Source organism: Octopus sinensis, linkage group LG7, assembly GCF_006345805.1.
Source record: "Octopus sinensis linkage group LG7, ASM634580v1, whole genome shotgun sequence".
Lineage (NCBI taxonomy): Eukaryota > Metazoa > Mollusca > Cephalopoda > Octopoda > Octopodidae > Octopus > Octopus sinensis.
Window position 1 is genome coordinate 11,441,043 of NC_043003.1, and position 13,408 is coordinate 11,454,450.

Below are 13,408 nucleotides of genomic sequence, written 5' to 3' on the forward strand. Positions count from 1 at the left end.
AAATATAGGTGTGTGTGTGTGCGCGTGCATGCATGTGCATAATCATCATCACCATAAACGTTTGATGTCCACTTTCCATGCTGGCATGGGTTGGAGCAGCTTGACAGGAACTAGCAAGGCCAGGGTCCTGCACCAAGTTCCATGGTCTGTTTTGGTTTCATTTCTACAATTCGATGCCTTTAACGCCAACCACTCCACAGAGTGTACTGGGTGCCAGTCATTAAACTGTTGCTATGCTGGGGCACTGTCTTGAAGAATTTTGGTGAAACAAATTGAAAACGAATGGTTTGCTTAACGAACAAATTGTATAGTGAATAGTTCTGAAGAAAATGATATTCAGCCAATGAGTTACAATTTGAGCTCCAAACCAAGAGTAGATTATGCAGACAGAAATGGTTGGGAGAACATTTACAAATGGTTCAATAACATCTATGTACACCTTTCATGTTTGCTTTCCAACCCCATGGTTGTGGGTTCAGTCCCACACTGTGGCATGTCAGGCAAGTGTCTTCTACTATAACATCGGGCCTATCAAATCCTTGTGAGTGGATTTTGTAAACGGAAACTGAAAGAAGCTCATCATGTGTGTGTGTGTGTGTGTGTGTGTGTGTGTGTGTATGGCAAATGGAAGATGGAATATATGAGAATTTATTGCCATGAACATAACGATCACTGTGAAAGTGACCGTGCTCTACCAGTAAACTACCAGGTGTAAACCATTCATTTTATATGTGGTTGGTGTTAGGATGGGCATCCAGCTGTAGGAACTTTGCCAGATCAGATTGGAGCCTGGTACAGCCTCCTGGTTTGCCAGTCCTCAAGCCGTCCAACCCATGCCAGCATGGAAAGTGGACGTTAAAAGACAACAATGATGGCGATGATGTATATATATATATATATATATATGCACAGCAGTCTATGCTGGGTTATATATGCAATGGCACGTACTCTGTGCAACAGAAACACATTGGCCATTTTAACCAATTAATTATGCTGTGTAACCAGCTGTAAATTTTGAAGAAAAATCTGATGGTGTACCAGTCTCCATAGTTCATCATTTTTAATGTTACGTGGAGAATAATTATATTCTACGTGTTTATGTGTATGCAATATAAAAAGAAAAAAAAATTTGAAGAATTTTCAAAGAATGAATGTTCACATATCATAGTTCAACTAAAATTACGTTTGTGTCTGTAGTCTTCAGTTCAGCAACAAAGACCAATAGAACAGATACCATGCTTTACCAAAAAATAAGTTCTGGGGTTAATTCATTGGACTAAAATTCTTCAACCCAGTGCTCCAGCATGGCCACAGTCAAATGACTGAAACGAGTGAAAGATGAGACAGATAACAAAAGTGAAAAGGACGGAAGGGAACAGCGATAAACAAGGAGTCACGTGTTGCTTTGAGTCTTTTGTATAGAAAAATGTTTTAGTGTATTATTCTTTTATTCTTTTACTTGTTTCAGTCATTTGACTGTGCCCATGCTGGAGCACCGCCTTTAGTCGAGCAAATTGATCCCAGGACTTATGCTTTGTAAGCCTAGTACTTATTCTATCAGTCTCTTTTGCCAAACTGCAAGTTACGGGGGCGTAAACACCCCAGCATCTGTTGTCAAGCGGGGACAAACATATACACACGATGGGCTTCTTTCAGTTTCCATCTACCAAATCCACTCACAAGGCTTTGGTCGGCCTGAGGCTATAGTAGAAGACACTTGCCCAAAGTGACACGCAGTGGGACTGAACCCGTAACCATGTGGTTGGTAAGCAACACAGCCACTCCTGCGCCTTATTATATATACTTTTGAATTTTGTGGCTGAAAGAGGCTTTTTTTTTGTAGTAGAAAATAATAGTCATATCTAACTGACCCGGATCTGGCTTTGCTGTGTGTGTGTATGTATGTATTTATTTGCATTGGTGGATGGACAGGTAACCCTAACCCTCATTTCACACCTTTCTGTGGAGTTTAGGTGCGGCTTGGAACAGATCACCGCTGTTATTTATATGTATTTCAATTACTCATGTAACGAATGATTTGTTTTAACGAACAAGGCCCCATTACTGATTCTGATCCTCCATAGTGAGACCCCTCTATTCTTATTTTATTACGCACATAAAACTCTCCCCTAATTTAATGTTGCTTAACCATAGCACAGAATAGAAATAAAACCAAAAATACTAATATTCAACCTTTTATTTATATTTTTATGCAGGTTATTAATTTTGTTTTTGTGTAAATGGTATTATTTAGTTATTGATTTTTTTTTTACTTGTTTTATTATTCTGCTTTTTTATTTTTTTAAATATTTTTTCTGTTGCTTTTTTATGCTTTTGAAACCAAATACCAAGGCCTTGACATTCCTTATATTTCAATGAACTTGTGACTTTCATTTATCAAATACCAACTGGTGGTGGTGGTCACTATGGTAGTTGTGATGGACAATAATGGAAAACTTGCTTTTTTTTCTTTCTTAATTATCTAATTGATTGACTTGGTCCTCATCAAGTGTGTGTGTGTGTGTGTGTGGTGTGTGTGTGTGTGTGTGTGGGCTCTTGTGGTACTGTTAATTATTTGGAGAGGCTATATATATTGTCTGTCTGTCTGTCTGTCTGTCTGTCTGTAACCATGTTTGTATTCTACACTTATTATTGATTTGATAGCAAGCAAAACACTACGTATGTATGTATATATATATATATATATATATATATATATATATATATATATATATATAGACACACACACACGTTTATATATATATATGTATATAAACAATGACTGAAACAAAAAGATTAAGAAGTAGGGGATGGGGGTAACTATTTCATTAGATAATTAATATGGCTATTTATATATATATACATGCATGCGTGCACACACACACACAAATGTGTGTGTGTACTTGTATATGTATGTATATATATAGGGAGGGTCATTACACCAATAATACATACAACAGCAATATATGTGTGTGTGTGTATATATATGAATGTTTGTGTGTGTGTGTGTGTGTGTATATATATATTGTATGTATATATATATATATATATATGTATATTGTATGTATTTGTATGTATATATATGTATATATATGTATATTGTATGTATTTGTATGTATATATATTTATGTATATGTAAACATATGTATATATATGTGTGTATCTATATGTATGTATCTCTATGTAATATTCTTTCTCTTCTCTCCTTCAGACTTTGGAAGACTTTATATCACGAAATTGGAATTGTTCCATGGAACTGTCATTGTGAGCTTATGAAAGGTCAGTTACTCTTACTACACATATTCTTTTTTTTTTTGTCTCTTCTATATACTTTTTTAATATTTTTGTTTTTGCTCTTAATTTATAAAAACCTGTAACACACACACACACACACACACACACACACAATTTCCATTATTCACATGCTCAAAATTTTTGCATTTTCCACATATTCAGTGTCTTTCCAGACATATTTACACATCAATATAGATACGTACCTATACGATACAGACTTTTATGTAATCACGTGCTCACAGTTTATCCACATGCTATCAGCCGCAGGTGTGGCTGTGAGGTAAGACACTTGCTTCACCACCAAACGGTTTCAAGTTCAGTCCCACTGCATGGTACCTTGGGCAAGTGTCTTCTACTACAGCCTCAGGCCCACTAAAACCCTGAGAGTGGATTTGGTAGATGGAAACTGGAAGAAGCCCATTGTGTGTGTAATATATATATATTTATATATATATATAATATATATATACATATTTTTTAACTTTTCCTTTTTTTTTTGTCATTGGACTTTGGCCATGCTGGGGCACCACCTTGAAGGGTTTTGTTGAGCAAATCAACCCTATTGCTTATGTTTTTTTTTTTTCAAGTCTGGTACTTGTTCTCTGCCTTTTTTTGCAAGACCACAAAGTTATAAGAATGTAAACAAACCAACACCTGTTGTCAAGCAGTGGTTGGGGACAAACACACGCACACAGTAGGTTTCCACACAGTTTCCATCTACCAAGTTAACTCAATGCTTGATAAAATAAATACCAGTTGAACACTGAGGTTGATGTAATCAATTAACCCTACCTCCTCCTAAAATTGCTGATCTGGTAACAAAATTTGAAACTATAATAATAATTTTTATTATTATTAATATTGGTTTCTAATTTTGGCATAAAGCTTGGGGAGCCCTGACTGTGGTCGATCCCCCTGAGTGGGCTTTTGCGCAACTCAGAATGAGCCACTGACATCTCAAGCCCTGGCTGCACGGCGGCCAGGGGTTCGGTTTCGGTATGTTTGGTTACCCTCGTATGGGAGGGACCTATGTTTGGTTATCCTCTTATGGGAGTGACCCTAAGGTAATGTCAATGTAACTGTAATTTGAACTAGAACATAAAGACAAACAAAGTGCCACTAGACATACCGTCCAGCATGTTAACAAATCTGCCAACTTGTCATCTTATAATAATAATAATAATATAATAATAATAATGATAATTATTATTATTGTTGTTATTACTGCTTCGATTGGAAGGTGCAAGACTCAGTGGTTAGAACATCGAGCTTACGATTGTGAAGTTGTGAGTTCGATTCTCAGAGCAGGCTATGGTGTGTTCTTGAGCAAGACACTTTATTTCACATTGCTCCAGTTCACTCAACTGTAGAAATGAGTTGCTACGTAACTGGTGCCAAGCTGTATCAGCCTTGGATAACATCCATGGCAAAGAAAGGCGAGGCTGGTATGCATGGGTGACTGCTGGTCATTCCATAAACAACTATGCCCAGACTTGTGCCACAGAGGGGAACTTTCTAGGTGCAGCCCCATGACTGAAAGGGGTCTTTGCTCCCTTATTCCTCATTTTATTTCTTAGATTGAGGAAGAGGAACAGTACTGGAAATCCCTTCTGGTTTCTTTAGGACAATGCTGTCAATATAATACATATACGCATACATAAAATATGCATGTGTATGTTTGAATATACAAACAAGAAGAAAACATACTCAGATATAATTAGAAATGTATTTCGTTTTGGGATTTGGTTTGCAAGATTCTTTATATGAGTTCGTGTGTTGAAGCATATTCTGTTGTGTCTGGGGAGAGTCATTTTCTTTTTGTGCCTTATAATCTAACACACTCACCAGTAAAATTTCCACTTATTTCTTATTTTTATTTTCCTAAAATTTTCATTGCGTCTTGCAACCTTTTCAATAGCCTTGACCCTGTCCGTTATTTACACTGCGTTCCCTCTTGTTTGTTTGTGCACATGTGTGTGGGTCAGTGTGTGTGTGCATTTATACATGCATGAATGTACGTATGTATGTATGTGTGTGTTTGCATGTGTATTTATGTATATATGTGTGTGTATGCAAATGCATATTAGAAATGTAATTCCACTTCACTTTCACACATGCATATTAGAAATGCAATTATTTATTATTGCAAATTGGTGATTATTCTCTTCTCTGATGTTGCTCCAAGTTTTATGAGTATTCTTGCTGATCATTCCACTGGAAACTGAATTATTAAAGGAGGTTGTGTAACAAGTATGCCTTTCTCATACTGGACTTCATGCTATTTCGCAGTGGTCAGGTTATTATACTGTTAAACATTGTCCTTTGAGCTGGTTGGTAGTCTCATTGATATCTCCATACTGTAAGTTTCTATGAAATAACTTGAGAAACACAAACACACATGCATTCGTACCCAATACAAATGTGTTTTTCAGCGAGTAGAGTCTAGCACTTTGTCTTTTGAGCTTCAGAGATCTTCTCTTCTGTGTTTGGTGAATGGTGTCTGTAAGCATAAATGTTCGCTATTCATCTCTCTGTGGCCTTAATCAGAAATGAATTAAGCTGCATAAAGGACCTTTGTAAAGAAGTTTTGCTAAGCCAAGTATCTTGTATCAGATAGTTTTCTTATGTAAACTTTGCATTATTTATAGCAACAGGAAGGCGGCTTTGTTTAATATATATGGACGAAAGTAGAAGAAATACAAATGCTGTATAGATAGATGTGTCTGTGATGGGTGATGATGGCAGCGGAAGTGGTGGTGGTTGATAGAAACATGTAAGAGTGTGTGTTGCAGTTCCTGGCAGACAGAGGACAGACAGTGCATCTATAACTTTCTCGAGTGTCCAGAATGCATTGATGTAGTAAGAAATCTATTCAAGCAACCTTTAAATAAAGAAGAAAAGCAAACGAGACAGAGAGAGAGAGAGAAATAAAAGATGACCTGTATTTAATGGATTTCTAGATGTTTGTAGATAAAGTTTTGTTGCCCAAGTGATTTAATTGGTGTGAGGATGGAGATGAAACAAAGCAGTGACATGAAGCTGCCCTTAAGTAGATGGAAGTTCGTTTATATTTTGTCTGTCTAGCCAAGAGGTTAAATATGTATGTGTAGTGGTTGTCTGAAAAAATGTCTGGTTTCTATACTCTTTTACTCTTTACTCTCTTTTACTGGTTTCAGTCATTCGACTGTGGCCATGCTGGAGCACCGCCTTTATTCGAACGAATCGACCCCAGGACTTATTCTTTGTAATCCTGGTACTTATTCTATCGGTCTCTTTTGCCGAACTGCTAAGTTACAGGGACGTAAACACACCAGCATCGGTTGTTAAGCAATGTTGGGGGGGACAAACAGACACACAAACATACACACACACACACACACACACACACATATATATATATAGACTTGTTTTATTTATATTTCCTGAGCGCCATACTAATACAATTGTTTGTTTGTATTCCACCTGCCTTCGTCTTTTGTTTATTTCCGTAAACCTGCCTTCGTCTTTTGTCTATTTTCATAAAGCTTCCCGTTATATATATATATATATATATTATATATATATGACGGGCTTCTTTCAGTTTCCGTCTACCAAATCCAATCACAAGGCTTTGGTTGGCCTAAGGCTATAGTAGCAGACACTTGCCCAAGGTGTCACACAGTGGGACTGAACCCGGAATCATGTGGTTGGTAAGCAAGCTACTTACCACACAGCCACTCCTACGCCTATATATTTATTTATTTTTATTTTATTACATTTTTTTTTTTTTTTTTTTTAGTGTATGACAAGGATGTTTGCTAGTGTTAGCAGGTCCGGTCTGCAAAAATAAAACAAATAAAATATGGAGAGAAATGTAAAGAGTAAATTATTTCACTCAGCCTTTTCTTTTTTTTTTCCTTCTATGTGATGCAAATCTGGAGAAGAGACCGAGTTTGGTTGTGTGAGCCGGTTGGTGTAACCTAGGATCTAAAAGGCATCGAATGCGTTGCGTGTATGTGAAAGAGAAAGCTAAGAATAGAGGCAAGCGGGTAAGAAATGGGTGATAGACAGACACAGAATGAACAAATGTGGTTAGGTCGGCTAGCAGGAAGAGCAGCTGAGACCGGTTGTGTAACACTTGAGAAGTGTTAGTTAATTGAGAGTGATGCAATAGAGAGTGAATTGGCACCGAGTTTAAACTGGTTAAAGTAATATGACGGTGTGCATGGGCAGGGGCAGGCGGGGTGTCTTGTCTATGGTGGTATTTATATGAAAATAATTTGTTTTATTAATTTTTTGTTTTTGGTATTTGAATTTTTTTTTGTTTTTCCGCGTTTTACTTTTATACTTTTATTCCAATGAATAATTTTAAGTATTTTGTGTTTCTATGAAATTGTTTTTATATAGACTGTTTATTGCGTTTTTCGTGTGTATCTTTATAATATTTGCCTTTTGATGTTGCTAACTGTTGTTGGTTATATTAATGGCGAGTTAAATATAAACTATATAACAGCAATGTCACACACACACACACACACACACACTTGATAAGCTCCATCCCCTGCTGTAAATGTAAATATCATCATGTCTGTTGGTTTTTATCGCTGTCTGTGAAGGTTTATTATTATTATTATTATTATTATTATTAATTTTGTATTTTTTTTTATGTGTGTTGTTTAACTCGAGTGTTTTTTTTTTGTTTTTTTTTTTGTATTTTGTCTATATAAAAATGAGTAATAATCACTTAGCGATGAGGATTGTTAACATACTTCACACAAACGATGTTGTAAGAAATCGTAATTATTTTTCATGGTTATTGTTGTGTGCATAACAGAAACGTGTTTATCACAAAGAGGAAATTAGTTTCAGTACAAATGCAATCCTGAGCTGCTGTTTTTTTTTGTTTTTTTTTTTGCTTCTTATTTTTTTTATTCGTACGTTCCATCCTTACCTACCTACACACACACATATATACATACAAATGCATGCACACTCACACACACACATATATATATGGTTTTATTTTACTTTTTCACGGGCTGTATATCGATGTAGAATACAAAATTTATATCCACTAGGTGTGTCAAAGTTTCTAACTTAAGCATTTTTCTTTTTAAATTGATTGTATTTTATTTTTTCCCCCATTTCTGGCTTGCTTGCTTGAAGGTAATTCGGCCTAGACAAGCCGAGTATCAAGCTTCACAACATATCAAATAATAGTTTTAGATTTCACTTCAAACAAGACATACAGTATGCTTCTTATTTATTTGTTGTTTTTATTGTGTTTTACTTATGCAATGATATAATACCACCTTCTCAAATTTAGTGATCCATACTCTCAATGTTTGACCTAAGGTCACTGTATGCAGCTCCAGGTGGAAGCCCTGATTATGTTTACTTATAAACAGAGGTGTCCCAGCTGTGACTAGTTTGTCTTTTTCCAGGTGTGTCTAAACCAAGTACAACATTGATTTTCTGGAACCTTTGGCACCAAAGCCTTTTTGGGTTGCTCTTTTTCTCTTTTACTAGTTTCAGTCATTTGACTGCGGCCATGCTGCGGCACTGCTTTTAGTCGAGCAAATCGATCCCAGAACTTATTCTTTGTAAGCCTAGTAATTATTCGATCGGCCTCTTTTGCCGAACCGCTAAGTTACTGGGACGTAAACACACCACCATCGGTTGTCAAGTGATGAGGGGGGGGGGGGGGCAAACGCACACACACACACACACACACACAGATATATATATATACACACAATGGGCTTCTTTCAGTTTCTGTCTTACCAAATCCACTCACAATGCTTTTGGTCAGCCCGATTCTATAGTAGAAGATACTTGCCCAAGGTGCCACGCAGTGGGGCTGAACCCGGAACTATGTGGTTGGTAGGCAAGCTACTTACCGCACAGCCACTCCTGCGCCTATATACTGTGTTTTTTTTGTTTGAAACGAGAGGTGGTGGTCATCTCAGTCATCTCTCTCTCTAAATTAAACGACTATTCAGTTTAAATAATTAAATGAAATACAGGTACTTGTACACTAATGTAAATTAGTACAGATTATAATGCATTTTGGACCATCAATATCTGAAAAGTTGGTGTTTACACGTGTGTGTTGTTTGTGAGAAACTTAGCTGCTATTTCTAACTGGCTGAGTGCTAAGTTTATTCAGTCACCTGTGCACAGGGCTGCGTGCATACAAACACATGCATTCTCATACATGTATTGACATGTCTATGCACACACACATGCGTGTGTGTGTGTATGTATATATATATATATATATAGTGTGTGTGTATATATAGTGTGTGTGTGTGTATGTTTGTGTCTCTCTGCCTTGATGTTGTATGACAGTGGTAAATGAGTATCACTGTCATACAGGCGGTGTCCTTTTGCAGTAATCTGTGAGAACATGTCTGGCAGTGAGGAAAGGTTAGCGTTGCTTAGAAACAAGTGATGGTTTGTGACTGGAAGGGCATCCGGCTGTAGGAAGTCAGCCTCAATAAACTTCCTCTGACCCATGCAAGCACAGGAGAGGGACAGTTAAAATGATGATGATGATGATGATATTTATGATGGTGAAATTTCCTCATTCTCCTCATTCATGATACTTAAATTCTTTCCACTTGACCACACTTGGGCTTCTTTTGTTAGTAAATTCCTTTCTGTCTCATATTCTTGTGACAGCTGACATTTAACTAACCAGACAATGGTGTATTTCAGATAGAGAGACAGACTGATAGCTGGATAGATAGATAGATAGACAGATAGATAGATAGATAGATAGATAGATAGATAGATAGATATAGATAGATAAAGATAGATAGATAGATAGATATAGATAGATAAAGATAGATAGATAGATATAGATAGATAAAGATAGATAGATAGATAGATATAGATAGATAAAGATAGATAGATAGATAGATAAAGATAGATTGATAGATAGATAAATATAGATAGATAGATAGATAAATATAGATTGATAGATAGATTGATAGATAGATAGATAGATAAATATAGATTGATAGATAGATAGATAGATAAATATAGATTGATAGATAGATAGATAGATAGATAAAGATAAATAGATAGATAGATAAATATAGATAGATAGATAGAAGCACTGTTTGATTGTAATTACATCTTGTTCTTAGACTTATGTATATCTGAGCGAGCTTTGCTGATCTCAGCACTGTCACTTACAGCTGTTCCTGTAGGAATGAGTGGGAAAAGTGGGCCACATCCAGTTATTGGCTATTTTTGAAGGGCATTGTTCTCCTGTATCTTGTTCAAGTTGCTGTTATTTATTTGCTGGCCGACATGTTGGAATAGATTTTTATATATGAAAGAAAACTATATTCGAACAAATATTTGAATGCTTGAGGCTTCGTATAATACCCACCTTTTTTTCCCCTCTCCACCTTACCTTTTGTTGTATTCATTTATTGGACTGGGGCCCACAGTGGGGCTCTGTCCTAAAGGCCTTAGTTGAGCAAATCACTGAAGGTGCATAGCTTAGTGGTTAGGGTATTTGGCTCGCAATTGCAAGGTCGTGGGTTCAATTCTTGGTCGCATGTTATATTCTTGAGCAAGACATTTTATTTCATGTTGCTCCAGTTCACTCAGCTGGACTTAGTAGGATTTGAACTCAGAATGTAGAGTTGGAAGAAATGCTGCTAAGCATTTTGCCCAGTGTGCTAACGATTCTGCCAGCTCGCCACCTTAACAATAATAATAAGTAAAGAAAGATGGAAAAAATAATCTCATACTACCATGAATAAAATATATGAAGATTCTCTTTATGTCTGTGATTTAAATAAAATCAATGTTTATTGATTAACTACCAATAATATAGGTGGCAGTATTGGTTATGTGGTTAAGAAGTTTGCTTCCTGATCATGTGGTTTCAGGTTCAGTCCTACTGCAGGCTATCTTGATCGAGTGTCTTTTACTATAGCCCTGGGCTAACCAAAGCTTTGTGAGTGGATTTGGCAGATGGAAACTGAAAGAAGCCCCTCGTGTGTTTCTCCGTATCTTGACATTGCATGATGGTCGTAAATGAGTGTTACTGTCACACAAATAACGTGGATCATTTCCTGTCTTTCATGGGAAAATGTCCAGCTATGGTGAAGGTGCATGGCTCAGTGGCTGGAGCATCAGGTTTACAATCATGAGGTAGTGAGTTCGATTCCCAGACCAGGTTGTGTGTTGTTTTCTTGAGCAAGACACTTTATTTCGCATTACTCCAGTTCACTCCACTGTAGAAATGAGTTGCGACGTCACTGGTGCCAAGCTGTACGGGGCCCTTGGATAACATCAGTGGTTTGGAGAGGAGAGGCCGGTGTGCACGGGCGACTGCTGGTCTTCCATAAACAACCTTGCCCGGGCTTGTGCCTTGGAAGGGAACTTTGTAGGTACAATCCCATGGTCAGTCATAACCAAAGGGGGCCCTTTATCTTTATCACTTCTATGGTGAACCACCAATTTCAGGACCATAAATACTCCAACATCAGTTGCCAAGTGGTGGTGGGGAGTAAACAGAGAGAGAGAGAGAAAGCGACACACACACACACACACACACACATACACACATGTATATATGATGGACTTTTTTCAGTTTCTGTCTACCAAATCCACTCACAAGGCTATAATACCAGACGCCTGTCCAATGTTTACTTGGTGGGACTGAACCTGGAACAGTGAGGTTGTAAAGTGGATTTCCTATCACGCAGCCATGCCTATATCTATATTTATTTATGTATATCAGATAAGACATGATTAATTCAAACCAATAAGAATAAATAAGCTTTACATATGGCAGAGTAATTTGAATAGTAAAAGGTCAAAGGTACGCATGTCTGCGGAGTTCTCAGCCACTTGCATGTTAATTTCATGTGCAGGCTGTTCTGTTGATTGGATCAACTGGAACCTTCTTTGTAATAACTGATTACAGGAGTACCTGCACACACTTCCACACACACACATTCACGTGTGTATGTATGTGTGTTTATATATGTGTATGTGTGTGTGCATATATACATATATATATATTATGTCACAAAAAACAGTGTCCTTCAATACATACCTGTATTAGTGATATACAGAGTATATTATAAATATAGGTAAATATTAACATTTAAATAAATTGCTCACACACACACATATATATATACACACACACACACATATTATATACTCACACACACACATATGTATATATATATATACACATGTGTGTGTGTTTAATCTGTAGCGATACTAGACTACTGAGCAAATATTAATATGTAGATAGCACACCTTAGTTACAAAGAAAACACCACTTCCTGATTGCTCGGGGAAACCTGTAGGCAACAGTAGAATTCAAAGCCTGCGATAAGACCATCAATTATTCAACACAATATGAATCACATAATTTCTCTCTACTGTCGGATGATAACAACACTGGCTACTGTTAACCACTTGTAGATATTGATCTAGAAGTATTGATAGACAGAGCAACTTAGAACTAATAAGAAAATATTTTTATAAAAATAAATTGCTAATTACCTACCAACCTAATCTGACCAATGATTCCTCTGGACCACTTCTGTTAAATTCGTATTTCTGTAATTTAAGGGTTATGCCCTGACTCATCTTTGCCCCTGTTTTCTCCCTTCTTTTCCACCTGGTGTAACAATATATGCTCTTCTGTAGCAAGACACACATATCGGTGTCTCTATTCTACTTAACCCTTTTGATACCAACCCGGCTGAAACTGCCTCTTGCTCTGTGGCACAAATGTCTTGTTTTCAAAAGTTCTGAATTAAAATCTTCACAATTTATGATCCTAACACTAGCTGAATGATAACTAAGTTATTTTACTAAATTCTTTGTTATATTTAAAATTAATTGAAAGAAACACAGAATATCTCAACAAGAAATATAGTAACAAAGGGGTAAAATTATATATAAAAGAGAAATAATTCTTAACCCGTTTGATACCAACCCAGCTGAAACTGCCTTTGGCTCTGTAGTACAAATGTCTTGTTTCCATAAGATTTGAATTAAAATCTTCCACTAAACCTTAGTCACAATTTATGATCCTAACGCTAGCTTAATGATAACTAAGTCATTTTACTAAATTCTTTTTTATATT

At 36.5% G+C, this 13,408-nt stretch overlaps 1 protein-coding gene across 3 annotated transcripts in view; it reads left to right on the forward strand.

The window, feature by feature from the left end:
• Positions 1 to 13,408, forward strand: part of LOC115214204 — a 316,406-nt gene that overhangs the window by 15,219 nt on the left and 287,779 nt on the right. For all 3 annotated transcript variants that reach the window (XM_029783308.2, XM_029783307.2, XM_029783310.2), the window contains exon 2: positions 3,212 to 3,279. The gene's annotated coding sequence lies outside the window, so the exon portion shown is untranslated. The remainder of the gene's footprint in view (positions 1 to 3,211; positions 3,280 to 13,408) is intronic.